Source organism: Macaca nemestrina, chromosome 6, assembly GCF_043159975.1.
Source record: "Macaca nemestrina isolate mMacNem1 chromosome 6, mMacNem.hap1, whole genome shotgun sequence".
In the NCBI taxonomy this organism is placed as follows: Eukaryota; Metazoa; Chordata; class Mammalia; order Primates; family Cercopithecidae; genus Macaca; species Macaca nemestrina.
The window spans coordinates 83,106,281-83,116,735 of NC_092130.1; the positions used below are offsets into that span (position 1 = coordinate 83,106,281).

The 10,455-nt window shown below is 37.8% G+C and overlaps 1 pseudogene; it reads right to left on the bottom strand.

The window, feature by feature from the left end:
• Positions 1-207: 207 nt before the first annotated feature.
• On the bottom strand, positions 208-4,882 carry LOC105471134 (YTH domain-containing family protein 1 pseudogene; annotated as a pseudogene).
• Positions 4,883-10,455: the final 5,573 nt, after the last annotated feature.

Genomic DNA, 10,455 nt, shown 5'->3' on the forward strand with positions numbered 1-10,455 from the left:
TTACAGGCATGAGAGTGAGTTCTTCAGTATCATTTTAAAAAGTACAAGTGAATGTGGATCCATCTGTGGGGGGGGGGAAACTACAAAAAGACAAAGATGGAATACTCAACCCCTGCACAAGACAACACACTGGAGCTGACCAAGCACATGCTTTATAAATGCTTTTTCAAAATCAATTGTTAGAACACACAAGAAACTGGTTTGTTCTTATTGTTTATTTTGATTGTGTCATTCCTTGCACATCACCTCCTCCTCGTCCTGGCATTTCGCATAGTGAGAAAAGTCATCAAAGATGGACGCTGTGTGCTTGTAGGAAGCTGATAATTTTCAGCACTTGTTTTTCTTTTTCTAAAGGCACCTCCTGTGTTTTATGGTTTATGACTGGCTTGCTGTCATGATTCTCCAGTCTGATGTGCCTGAGCTGGTTATTGGGCACATCACTGACAAAAATTCACTCGATATCAAAATTTCCCTTCCATTTGTCTTGAGACCAGACTCCAGCACTGGTGCTGCTGTCCACAGAGCACTTCATCTCGGCCACCCCACAGAAATACCCACTCCCACTGATGCTGAAGAGCAGGTAGGCAGGCCCTTTGCTGCTTATGGAGCTGAATGCACTGTTCAAGTACATAGTGCATGTTCTGTACTACACAAAATGGAGTACTTAATGGAGTAGTGAATGTCATCCTCAGAATAGCTCTTTATAGTGCACACATGTCCAGTTTTGAGATTCCAGTCAAATTCTTTAGGATTATAATTATGGGCAGCTTTCAGTTTTTTTTACACTTGGGGCAGAATTAGTCTTGGTATTTCCAGGAGAGTTACTATCACTGTTGGCCCCTCTTCTCTGCCCAAATGCCATATTTCCATGTGAGGAATGACCCAGTAGGTCTGGAGTGACTGATGAGGGTTCTGATACTGTGGTTGAGCCAAAGCAGGAAGCTTCATTGGGAGAAGATGAGGCACCTTCTGGAGTTGTGAGGATAGTGTCTCCTGCGGGTCTGGGGTCTTCAGCACAGGCCCCTTGTTCTCCCTGGTGTCAATATCCATGTTATGCTTTATAGATGGAGTGGGCAGTGCACCCCCTATGACAAGCCCACTCCTTGTTTCCATTTTAGGCCATGGTTTTGCAGGCTTGCTGGCAATGGCAGCCCATGAGGTCAGCTTTGAAACTGCCATGTTCACATATGTCCCATCATTGCCAGAAAGGATGCCAATCAGTGCCACACTGCTGACGACAGAGCCTACTGTCCTTGACTGCAGAGGAGCTGACATCCCAATCTTCAGGCTGACCATGTCCTGCTACAGGCTGTTCACCCCAGAAGCCTTGCTAAAGGTGTCACTGTGAAAGCCCATCTGCCCATCAACCACTGTGCAGCCCAGGGAGCTTGGGGGTAGGTGTAGCTGCTCCCATATGTAGAGCTCTGAATCTGCTACCCTTGAGACCCACTTGTCCTCCCTGCCAAGAATACAGGGTTTGGGGGTAAAAATTCAACCTGTGCTGATAGATTTTGCTCTCCAGACTCCAAGGCTACCCCAAAACAGAATTGTGCATAAAATTATGATCTCTGTTACTGAGCTGTTCATAGGTGGTGAGGTATAGAATCAAAGGGTCCTTGCAGTGGACCACAGAGCCTCATTGAGGGATTAAGGAACTCCAGTGGATGGTGGGTAATAGCTGTAGTGAGACTAAGGGCTCACTACATTGTCCAGGCTGGTCTCAAACTCCTGGGCTCAAGCAGTCCTCCTGCCTCAGCCTCCCAAGTAGCTGGGATTATAAGCATGTGCCACCAGGCCTGGCTATCTTGCCATTTCTTTCCCAATATCTACCTACTGAACAAAATTGTGAAGACAAAAGGGCAAGAACTGTGGTGATCTTGTTTACTAATGCTTATCCCAGCGCCTTCCATGGGGTAGACAGGTGCTCAATGAAGTCTGCAGAATCAGTAAATAAATGGAAAGAATGGGTATTTCATACATAACTGGAAATTTATATAATAAATAAAAGCCTATGAGAAAAACTAGATTTAGTTTTAACTAGTTTTACCTTATAAAATAAGTGAAAGAAAGGGCTAATGGTGATGAAAGGATAAATAAAATATAAAACCATAGAGAAAATCAACAAGGTCAAAGTCATTTTTAAAAATTTTTTATAAACTTGATAAACTCCTAGCAAGATGGCATAAGTAAATTACTGACATCAAATATGAGATAGGGGACATTATTATAGATACTATAGAAATTAATGAGATAATAGAAGATGTTCTAAAAATTTTATGTTAATAAATTTGTCAACTTAAATGAAATGGACAAATTTAGAAATAGGTAAACAAATTTTGATATGTTGATACAATGAAATACTGCATAGCAATATAAATAAATGAACTATTACTAGATACAATATGGATCTCAAAAACATTTTGTAAAGTGACAGAAGTCATCCCCAACATAAAACACACTGTATATTTCTATCTGTATGAAGTCAAAGAACAGACAAAAATCATCAATGGATACAAACAAAAGAATAGTGATTTTCATTTGGGGGATCTTTGGGAGTGGTATGAATGGAAAAGGAAATGAGGGAACTTTCTAAAACAGCCGTTCTCAATTAGATGCTGTGAGAGAATTAGGCCTCACAGAAAATAATTTGAGACACTATTTTCTTAATTAGTCTAATAATGATACATAGTATTCTTGATGCACAAGAAGTAAACTGATTAATTAGAAACAGTGCGTGCCTTTGGGCATGACGATTTAACTCCCTTCTAGATCCCCAGTTGAGAGGTACTGTCTGAGGCTGCACTGTTCCATATTGTAGCCACTAGCCACATATGGCCATATGAATTTAAATTTAAATTATTTAAAATTAAATAAAATTTAAAATGTAGTTCCTCAGTCAGACCAGCCACACTTTAAATGCTCAAAAACCATATATTGCAAGAGCTACTATATTAGATAATACATATCTGTCAATTTCATCTCAAATTTTAAAAATAAGAAGTTAGCACAAATAAGTTTATATTAGGTATAAGGTTTTGAAGTTTGATGACAGTAAGGCATTATGTCTCATGAAACACAAAAAACAAAACAAAACAAAAAACTCTTACTTTTGTCAATTTTCATAATATAACACATCTACCAAACTACAACATTTCATATTACTACCAGTCCTGAATAATCACTTCCCATGAAAATCACAATTTAGAAATGTGTATCTGGGCTTGAGTTCGTTTCAAAATATAACTAATACCCCCAGGACTGGTCAGATTTGTTTCACTCAATTTGTCTTTAAAGGATTATAGAACCAGGGTATTTTGCAGCAATACATGGAACAAATGCTTAATATTCAAGATGGGCTTTAACACAGCACACTTGGTGAAAAACACCACCACTACTACAAACAATAGAACACTTTCTATATTAGCCAAGTTAAACATATCAGCATTTTTCATGAAGTCATGCAATCAAATAGACTTCATTTTACAAGTCACTGTTCATTGGACTATAAAATGAGTTTGCTAAATTAATATTTCAATGAATTACATTTAAAGAGAATATATAGATTTTCAAGTATCATTGGTTTACACCAAAATGTCTTAGAACCAAAAATCAAAGTTATCAATAGTTGTCAGCAGTCTGTAAGTACTCAACTTAAAGAAATATGTGTAAATTGTGAATTAATTCCAAACATCCAAACAAGAAAATAAAATGGAAAAAAAGACTCTGATTCCTAGAATAGCCTATAGCCAATTTTCTCCCAAGAGAATGCTTATTTTAAATAAAGTCTTAGCCCTACAAAATGTAACAGCTGAATTATGGTCTAAGGTCGACACATATATAGACACATAAAGTCTAGTGTGTATGTAACAAACTAGCCTGCCCTAAGGCTCAGGAGGCCCCAACAATGTCCAGTTGATACTGGAAAGATGAGTTCTAAGCCACAGAGCTCAGTCACAGTGTGCTCCAAGCAGCTTGCCCTGTCTTTCAACAGCCTATTGTACTCATATCTTCCCAATTCCACTTTCAGGGACATCATGTCAGTAGCTTGAATTAGGCCACAGTGGAAATTTCCAGATCGTTCTTGTTTAAACACTGAAATAACGTAAGTAATAACACACTGGAAAATGACAATAATATGAAATACGTCCTACACTAGAAATATGTTTTATAGTTTATCGTTGTGTTGCCCCGACGGCTCCTCTCACCCACTCCACAATCTTATTTAATAACATCTCCAATCTCTGGATGCTCAGGCAAAATACTTTGCAATCATGCTTCTCTTTATCTCATGCCCCTTTTGTCACCTATCAAAAAAATTTGGCTGCTGTTACTTTCAAAATATATCCAGAATTCAACTGTTTCCCACACTTCTCACTGCTACCACCCTGGACCAGGCCACCAACAGCTCTCTCCCTGTCTTCATCTGCTCTTAACTGCTGCCATTCTACCCCCTACCACCTAATCTCAGAATATCAGCCCCAGGGACACTCAAAACCCTGCTGGCTCCCCATTCATAGTAAAAAATCTGAAGTCCTTATAGCAGTCTGTTGATCTGACCCCTGTTCCCACTCTGAACATAGTTTTAGCTACTTTCCTCTCACTCACTTCACTCTAGCCACATAGGCCTTTTTGCTCTTCCTTCAACACACCAGGAAAATTCCCACTTCTATGCCTTTGCATGAATTGTCCTAGTATTAGAATGCTCTTGCCTAATACCTGCATGACTACCTCTGTCACTCCCTTCAAGTCTTGACTCAAATGTCACCTTCTTAATAAGTCTGATCACACGCTCCAATTGCAATGCCCTCTTCAGCAATTGCCACTCCCCTTTGTCCTGCTCCACTTTCCCTTTCCTCCCATAGCACTTATTAACTTCTAACATACTATACAATTTACTTATTTTATGCAAATAAAGGCAAGTAAAGTTATTACTTTATGAAATCAGAATCTTTCATCAATTTTATTTGTAGCTGTATCCCATGCCTCTGGAATAGTGCTTGGCACATCATAGTTGCTCAAGAAATGTTTGTTAACGAAAAAATGAGTGGCTATCCCAAACTCTAAAGAATGTCAGATAGTTTTGTTTTCTCCTTTGATCTGAAGATGTTTGGGAACATGATGCCTGGATCTGAAAGCCATCCATATGTGTTGTGAAAACGTTCAGAATTGTTTAATCACATCTGTGATTCTATTCTGTGAACCAAAATCTGTCAGAAATCTAATGCCAAAATTGTTATTGGAATTTTCTTGCTCACTGCATCACTTCTAAGAACAGTTTGAATCATTTCCTGAGACCCTAAAGGCTACAAATATACAATCTGCTTCTTAACTGGTGAAGAGACTCTAGACTGTGTAAAGGTTTTAAACATATTTTGGGAGACATATGTGGTTTGAACACTAAAATTAACCTATGATTTACAGGAGCAAAAAACAACTGATTTTAGCATCCAGTAAAATTTTATGCTTGAGTGCTCTGTTGTTTTATATCAGTACATGAAACTACTTTTCATTTTCTTTACTGAATACTACCAAGGTGCAAATAACAACTCAAAATCTAGAAGTGTAAAATTCTTATAACATCAAAGAACCAGCAGAACTAGTGTACTTTGTATTGTTCAATAATGTAGGTGAAGGTACGAGAATGTATTGTTGCATTTGAATTCTCCAATTCCAAAATTTTATAAAATGTCTTTAAATTATACGAAAATGATCAATATATTTTGAAGCAAATTTCTCAAATGGCCTTCAGACACAATCTTCATAGCCATAGAGATGTAAAGCAACAAATAACGTACATTTGTTTTAAAAATGTGTTGCAATGCTCTATCCACCTAACATCTGCTTTAGAAGTTTAAAATCATTGCTATAGCAGTAAACATGACTGACAGCTTTAGAATAAGTTAAATAAATGAAAAAGAATTTTTAACACTATTTTGAGTGCCTGGATGGGAAGAAGTAAAAAGAGAACAAACACAGGGAATTCTAACTTCTCCATACTTCTGGAGGATAAGAGAGTTGTTATTCATTTGTTTGTTGCTCTCTTTTAGAAACAAAGTGATGGTACATGAGCTACATTTTCACCTATCAATTTTCGGCAGAAGCATCTAAACAAGTGGTGCATAAAGGAACTAGGGCTCCTGCTGTCATGGCTGAGATAACCATAGCCATCAGCATTGAATGGTGATGTAAGAAATGTAATCATTGTAGCAATCAAAGAGCGCAAGCACTACCTGGTCCATTCATATGTAACTCAATGAGCATTGTTCTCCTTGGGCAAAATAAGCAGCCCCAAAGTGCAGGTGAACAGAAGATATGGTGAGATTACTGGCTAAATTTGGCGTGAATCCTAGCTAGTTTCAAAGTTCATATTGGAAGCAAAACCACTAAAGAGGAAGTATTACTAAGCAGTAATGCATATTAAGAGCACAGTATTATTGTTGATTAAATTCTCAAGTATTTATTAATTTTTAATGCACTGTATGCCTTCCTAAGAAAAGCTTAGACCTCACTTGCCTAGAGAATCCTTGTTTCAGTGTGTACTAAATATTTAGGAATGACATATGAAAATTTTCCAGTTTTTCTATACCTTTCACTTAAATAACAAGTATCTAGTAATTGCCTACCATTCACCAGAAACATATTGGGAGTGCAACAATAAACAAGGCAAGTGATGCTAGTAATTTTTGTACATTGATTTTGTATCCTGAAACTTTGCTGCAGTTGTTCATCAGCTTAAGGGGCTTTTGGGTTGAAACTATGGAGTTATCTAGATACAGTATCTTGTCATCTACAAACAGAAATAGTTTGGCTTCTTCTCTTCCTATTTAGATGCCCTTTATTTCCTTCTCTTGCCTGATTTCTCTGGCTAAGATTTCAGTACTATGTTGAATAGAAGTGGTCAGAGAGGGCATCCCTGTCTTGTGGCACTTTTCAAGAGGAATATTTCCAGCTTTCGTCCATTTAGTATAATGTTGGCTGTGAGTTTGTCACAGATGATCCTTATCATTTTGAGGTATGTTCCTTTAATACCTAGTTTATTGACAGTTTTTAACAGGAAGGACAGTTGTCACTTTAAATTAAAAGCTAGAAATGATTATGCTTATTGAGAGAAGCCAAAAGCTAGGCCTCTTTTGCAAAATAGCCAAGTTTTGAATGAAAAGGAAAAGCTCTTGAAGAAAATTAAAAGTGCTACTCCAGTGAACACATGAATAAGAAAGCAAAACAGCCTTATTACTGATATTTTAAAAGTTTGAATAGCCTGTATAGAAGATCAAAGCAGCTATAATATTCCCTTAACCCAAAGTCTAATCCAGAGTGAGGCCCTAACTCTCTTCAGTTCTAAGAAGGCTGAGAGAGGTGAGAAAGCTGCAGAAGAAGAGTTTGAAGCTAGTAGAGGTTTATTCATGAGGTTTAAGGAAAGGAACTGTCTCCATAATACAAAAGTACAGGCTAGGCACGGTGGCTCATGCCTGTAATCCCAGCACTTTGGGAGGCCGAGGCAGGTGGATCATGAGGTCAAGAGATTGAGACCATCCTGGCCAACATAGTGAAACTCCGTCTCTACTAAAATTCCAAAATGTAGCTGGACGTGATGGTGTGTGTCTGTAATCCCAGCTACTCAGGAGGTTGAGGCAGGAGAATTGCTTGAACCCAGGAGGCGGAGGTTGCAGGGAGCCAAGATCACGCCACTGCACTCCAGCCTGGCAGCAGAGCAAGACTCCATCTCAAAACAACAACAAAATAGTGCAGGGTGAGGCAGCAAGTGCTCACGTAAAAGCTGCAGCAAGCTATCCAGGAGATCTAGCTAAGATAATTGATAAAGGTGACTACACTAAACAACAGATGATTAATATGGATGAAACAGCTTTATATTGGAAGAAGATGCCATCTAGGACTTTTATAGCTGGAGAAGTCAGCCTGGTTCCAAAGATTCAAAGAACAGTCTGACTTTCTTGTTAGGGGCTAATGTAGCTAGTGACCTGAAGCTGAATTCCACGATCATTTACCATTTCAAAAATCCTAGGGCCCCTAAGAATTATGCTAAATCTACTCTGCCTGCTCTATAAATGAAACAAGAAAGCCTGGGAGACAGTATGTCTATTTACATAATTATTTACTGAATATTTTAAGCCCAATTTTAAGACCTATTGCTCAGACCAAAAAAAAAAAAACTCTTCAAAATGTTACTGTTTATCGACAAAGCATGCATGATCACACAAGAGCTGGTAGAGATGTAGAAGGAGATTAATATTTTTTGTATTTTTTTCAATTTTTTTTTATTATTAAACTTTAAGTTCTGTGGTACATGTGCACAACATTCAGGTTTGTTACATAGGTATACATGTGCCATGTTTGTTTGCTGCACCCATCAGCTCATCATTTACACTGGGTTTTTCTCCTAATGCTATTCCTCCCCCAACCCCTCTCCCCTCAACAGGCCCCAGTGTGTAATGTTCCCCTCCCTGTGTCTATGTGTTCTCATTGTTCAGCTCCCACCTATGAGTGAGAACATGCAGTGTTTGGTTTTTCTCTTCTTGTGTCACTTTGCTCAGAACGATTTCGTTTCCAGTTTCCAGTTTCATCCACATCCCTGCATACGACATGAACTCATCCATTTTTATGGCTGCATAATATTCCATGGTATATATGTGCCACATCTTCTTTATCTATCCTATCATTGATGGGCATTTGGGTTGGTTCCAAGACTTCGCTATTGTAAACAGTGCTGCAGTAAACATATGTGTGCATGTGTTTTTATAGTAGCATGTTTTATAATCCTTTGGGTCTATACCCAGTAATGGGATCGCTGGGTCAAATGGTATTTCTAGTTCTAGATCCTTGAGGAGTCACCACACTGTCTTCCACAATGGTTGAACTAACTTACACTCCCACCAATAGTGTAAAAGCATTCCTATTTCTCCACATCCTCTCCAGCATCTGTTGTTTCCTGACTTTTTAATGATTGGCATTCTAACTGCCATGAGATGGTATCTCATTTTGGTTTTGATTTTCATCTCTCTAATGACCAGTGGTGATGAGCATTTTTTCATAAGCTTGTTGGCTGCATAAATGTGTTCTTTTGAGAAGTATCTGTTCATATCCTTTGCCCACTTTTTGATGGGCTTTTTCTTGTACATTTGTTTAAATTCTTTGTAGATTCTGGATATTAGCCCTTTGTCAGATGGGTAGATTGCAAAAATTTTCTCCCATTCTGTAGGTTGTGAGATTAATGTTTTAATGTCCACTAACACAACCTCCACTTTGTAGCCCATGGATCAAGAAGTGATTTTGACTTTCACATCTTATTATTTAAGAAATACGTCTTGCAAGGCTATGGGTGCCATACACAGTGAGTCCTCTGATGGATCTTGGCAATGTAACTTGAAAACCTTCTGGAAAGGATTCACCATTCTAGAAAACAATAATAAATTTGTGATTCCTGAGAGGAGGTCAAATATCAACATTAACAGAAGTTTGGAAGAAGTTGATTCTAATGTTCATGGATGACTTTGAGGAGTTTAAGGTTTCAGTGGAAAGAGTAATTGTAGAGGTGGTGGAGATAGAATGAGAACTAGAATTTAAAATGGAGCCCGAAGATGTGACTGGATTGCTGCAAGCTTAAGATAACACTAATCTATGAAGAGTTACTTCTTACAGATGAGCAAGAAAAGTAGTTTCTTGAGATGGAAACTTCTTCTGGTGAAGATGCTCTAAACATTATAGAAATTAAAACAAAGGATTTAGAATACTATGTAAACTTAGCTGATAAAAGAGTGGCAGGGTTTGAGAGGACTGACTCCAATCTTGAAAGAAGTTCTACTGTGGGTAAAATGCTATCAAACAACATAGTAAGCTACAGAGAAATCTGTCATGAAAGCAAGACTCAAGTGATACAGCAAACTTTATTGTTATCTTAAGAAATTGCCACAGGCACCCCAACCCAGCCAACAGCCAACAATATTGAGGCAAGACCCTCCACAAGCAACAAGACCATAACTTACTGAATGTTCAGATGATTGTCAGTGTTTTTATTAGCAATACAATGTGCTTTAATTAAGGTATGTATATCGTTTTCTTAGATATAATGCTATTGCACAGTTAATATACTACAGTATGGTTAAACATAATTTTTAAATACACTGGAAAACAAAACAATTTCTGTGACTTTCTTTATTGCAACATTCATTTAATTGTGGTGGTCTGAAACCAAACTTGAACTATCTTCAAAGCCAGTTTAAATGAAGCCTAAAAGGATACCATCTAAGCAGTTAATAGTGGTAGACAACAGATTCAAATTTGTACACTTGGTGCGCAATTTGAACCACTTAAATAAGCATATTTCACTTCTCTAATACAAAACAATTTTTCATTGGGTACATCTGTACAATATCTTGCTACCCATCTAATTATTAATAAATGCTTTGTGATGTAATTATCTGGGAGGCAGAGTAAGAT